We start from the raw sequence: 5,000 nt of genomic DNA on the forward strand, positions 1-5,000 counted from the left end.
ATACCACCCGCCACGGATGGTATAGAAGGCGGCGAGCTGGCAGAATTGTTAGCACGCCGGGCGAAATACTTAGCGGTATTTCGTCTGCCGTTACATTCTGAGTTCAAATTCCGCCGAGGTCGACTTTGCCTTTCATCTTTTCGGGGTCGATAAATTAAGTACCAGTTACGCACTGGGGTCGATGTAATCGACTTAATACCTATGTCTGTCCTTGTTTGTCCCCTCTGTGTTTAGTCCCTTGTGAGTAGTAAAGAAATAGGTATTTCGTCTGCTGTTACATTCTGAGTTCAAATTCCGCCGAGGTTGACTTTTCCTTTCATCCTTTCGGGGTCGATAAATTAAGTACCAGTTACGCACTGGGGTCGATGTAATCGACTTAATCCGTTTGTCTGTCCTTGTTTGTCCCCTCTATGTTTAGCCCCTTGTGGGTAATAAAGAAATAGGTATTTCGTCTGCCGTTACATTCTGAGTTCAAATTCCGCCGAGGTCGACTTTTCCTTTCATCCTTTCGGGGTCGATAAATTAAGTACCAGTTACGCACTGGGGTCGATGTAATCGACTTAATCCGTTTGTCTGTCCTTGTTTGTCCCCTCTATGTTTAGCCCCTTGTGGGTAATAAAGAAATAGGTATTTCGTCTGCCGTTACATTCGGAGTTCAAATTCCGCCGAGGTTGACTTTTCCTTTCATCCTTTCGGGGTCAATAAATTAAGTACCAGTTACGCACTGGGGTCGATGTAATCGACTTAATCCGTCGGTTCAGTAAGCGGGACCGATAAAAATAAGAACCAGATTTTAATGAAAAAACAAAAAAAAAGAAAGGAAGAAAAAACTAAGTACCGGGATCGATTTGTTCAACTAAAATCCCTTTGAAATCGTGCCCCAGTATGGCCGGGTCCAGTGATTGAAACCAGTAAAAGATAAAAGACATACGACTACGTGGGGTAATGTAGTACAAGACACGTGATATCTGGGGTCGGTGATGGGAGGGAGGGCAGATGGCTATTGCAGGAATGCTTTTGATTGTAAGTCTACCGAATCCAGATTAACCCTGGGCTAAGCCTGCCCCTCCTCCCCCACCTCCTTCTCCTCCTCCTCCTCTTCATCATTATCATCATCGTCGTCGTGGTTATCATCATATCGTCGTCGCCGTCATCAGACCCACCACGACCACCACGACCACCACCACTACCACTACCACTACCACCACCACAACCAAAACCACCACCATCACCACCAACACCACCACCACCACTGCCGCGGCCACCACCGCCGCCGCCGCCGTCGTCATCATCGTCATCGTCATCATCAACAACAACAACAACAACTACAGCACAGAATAAACTGCTTTACTGCAGAAGCACAGCGAAACAGCCGTACCAGATTTGAACTTAAAAACGTTAAATATTTAATCCATTCAGCTTGTTTCAACCTCTGCACACAAGGTTTATTATCGCCAACCGCCAGTTTTGTTCTTACAACACAGGAACACACCACCCGCTGTTCTTTACATAATTTAGAGCCGATGAACTGGTTAAACAAGGTTACTTGGTGGAATACAGCTGAGTAAAGGGTTTGGTGGCGGTCGGAGTTTAAACGATATTTTGAAAGAACCTGGTTCGGTTAACTAAACTGATTTCAAATTTTGGCACAATGCCAGCAATTTCGGGACGGGGGAGGGAAGGAATAAGTTTGTTTGTTTGTTCCTTCTCGAGCCACGCCTGGCTCATAAGGGCCGGTTTCCCGGTTTACTTGGCGTATAGGTTCCCCACCTGGATGGGACACTGGTCTGCGCAGGTGAGCTGCAAGATGCAGTAGGAAAGAGTGAGAGAAAGTTGTGGCGAAAGAGTCAGCAGAAGTTCGCCATTGCCTTCTGCCGGAGCCGCGTGGAGCTTAGGTATTTCGCTCATAAATACACACATCGCCCGGCCTGCGATTCGAACCCACGATCACTCGACCACGAGTCCGCTGCTCTAACCACTAGGCCATGTGCCTCCACTGAAGGAATAAGTCGATTACATCGATCCCCAGTGTTCCGAAAGGATGAAAGGCAAAGTCGACCTCGGCAGAATTTGAACTCAGAACGTAGCGGCAGACGAAATACCTATTTCTTTACTGCCCACAGAGGGGACAAACAAGGACAGACAAGCGGATTAAGTCGATTATATCGACCCCAGTGCGTAACTGGTACTTATTTAATCGACCCCGAAATGATGAAAGGCAAAGTTGACCTCGGCGGAATTTGAACTCAGAACGTAGCGGCAGACGAAACACCGCTAAGCATTTCGCCCGGCGTGCTAACGTTTCTGCCAGCTCGCCGCCTTAAATGAAAATATTAATGAACCACCGATGAGGGGAAACCAAAATTTATTGTCAGATTACTTGATATGTGCATGGATATATGGTTAAGAAGGTCATTTTGCAAACACGTGGTTTCGGGTTCAGTCACACCACGCGGTACTTCTACTATAGGCACTGTCCTATCAATGCCTTTGAATGAACTTGGTACATATATACATGCATGCTACATCAGGAATGCATACATACATACATACATACATACAAACATACATACATACATACATACATACATACATACATACATACATACATACATATCCTACTCACCGTCCAAAGTTGGTTGGACGTGTGTGTATGGATAGATAGATAGATAGAAAGATAGCTAGACAGACAGATATATAGACAGCTAGATAGATAGACAGACAGACAGACAGACAGACAGACAGATAGATAGATAGTTAGATAGATAGATAGACAGACAGATAGACAGATTGCTAGCTAGCTAGCTGGCTAGATAGATAGATAGACAAACAGCAGACAGACAGATAGGTAGACAGATACACAGATAGATAGGGAGATAGACAGGTAGACAGACACACACATACACAGATAGATAGATCGATTGGTGGATAGATAGATAGATAGATAGATAGATAGATAGATAGATAGATAGATAGATAGATAGATAGATAGATAGATAGATAGATAGATAGATAGACTGAAGTATACAGAAGTATATTGATCTCACAGTAATATTGGCTGCACCTATTGATGGAATACAATTAATGTTTATAGTGCAATGAAAACAGCAATATTATTTCTCCAAATAAATACGTTTTCCGGTTTACAATTAAACTGAAGATGAAGATAATTTTTGTTCAATGTTCACCATAGAATTAAAAGTACGTAGATTTTTTCTCACCTCCCCCCCTCCCACCTAAATACAATCTTTCTTAATGTTTGCAATAAACAGTAAATATGGCTTTTCAAAAAGAGAAGAAAATGAATAAGGAGAAAATGAACATGATAACAGTGAAATTGAAGTTCCGGTATTGCTCCCTAAATGAAATACTGTTTTAAAAGTAAAAATTGAACGCTGTTGATGTCTTGCAAACAACGGTAGAATTCAAGCATTTCCATTTGGACGCAGGTTACAAGAGAAAATAATTATTAGACAGACAGATAGGATAGATAGACATAGATAGATAGGATAGATAGATAGATAGATAGATAGATAGATAGATAGATAGATAGATAGATAGATAGATAGACAAATAGATAGATAAATAGACAGATAGATAGATAGATAGATAGATAGATAGATAGATAGATAGATAGATAGATAGATAGATGGATAGATAGATAGATAGATAGATAAGTTTCTTTATTGGCCACACAGGGCTGCACACAGATGCGACAAGTTACAAGTTAGAGCTTTTCTTTTGGGGGATGAAAAAAAACAAAAAACAAAAGAAACCAAAATGGGTGGCGTAGGTTTTCGATCAAAAGGGATCGTAAAAGAGAAAAAAAAGAACAAAAAATAAGAAAAAAGATAAAAAGAAGAAAAGGAAAAGGAACAAAAGAAAAGAGAAATGAAAAAAAGAAGAAAAAAGGGGAAAAATAGATAGATAGACAGACAGTTAAATAGACAGGCTGACAGACAGATAAATAGACAGGCAGACAGACGGACAGACAGACAGGTAGGTAGGTATATATATATATATCTATAGGCGCAGGAGTGGCTGTGTGGCAAGAACGAAAGGCAAAGTCGGCTTCGGCGGAATTTGAACTCAAAACGTAAAGACGTACGAAATTGCAGTCATGCATTTCGCCCGGCGTGCTAATGATTCTGCCAGCTCATCGCCTTGAACTGCCCTAAAATATCATTAAGTTATTACATTTCTATACTAGAAAGGGTATGGCCTGGTCAGCCTGTAATGATATGCATAAGATCTGGTCATCAAATCTAAGTAGAGATTTCAAACTTAAAATCTTCAAAGCCGCAATCGACGAAATTCTACTATATGGCTCAGAAACCTGGACGTTATCAAAGAAGCTTGAGAGGCGGTTGGATGGAACTTACACTCGCCTCCTTATGAGAGTCAAAATCTCTCGTGGAAACGTCATTCAACCAAAGTACAAATATATGGGAAATTACCACCTGTATCATCTCTTGTGAAAGGTAGAAGAGTCCAGTTTGCCGGACATTGTTGTAGAGCTGAAAACGAGGTAATTTCTACTCTTCTCCTCTGGAAGCCATCTGCTCGTGATACCAGAGGGTGCACACTCACCTACCCTGATGTAAATTCCAGGGATACAGGCATCCAGCAACAGGACCTCCGTAATACTATGATGGACTGTGAAGTCTAGCGTAACATAGTAAATTCCACGGTCGCACAATAATGATCATGCGGCATAACGCTGTTGCGAAAACATTACATAATACTATTCAAAGGAAAGGCTGCACTTGGATTAAATACAGAAAACATTCCTGACATTGTGTACATGATTACGTTTCAACACCAGAAATATTGATGGTACATTTCCTATCAAAACTTCTGTCAAATACAAATATAAGTGACTCGATATCGTTGATTGGGAAAGAATAGAGGAACGACCCACAATTATAGAGGTCAGCTGTCCAGCAGACGTGAATTTTTTTCAGTCAGAAAGAGAAAATCTTGAACATGTTTCCCATCAA

Source organism: Octopus sinensis, linkage group LG19 (assembly GCF_006345805.1).
Source record: "Octopus sinensis linkage group LG19, ASM634580v1, whole genome shotgun sequence".
NCBI classification, from domain to species: domain Eukaryota; kingdom Metazoa; phylum Mollusca; class Cephalopoda; order Octopoda; family Octopodidae; genus Octopus; species Octopus sinensis.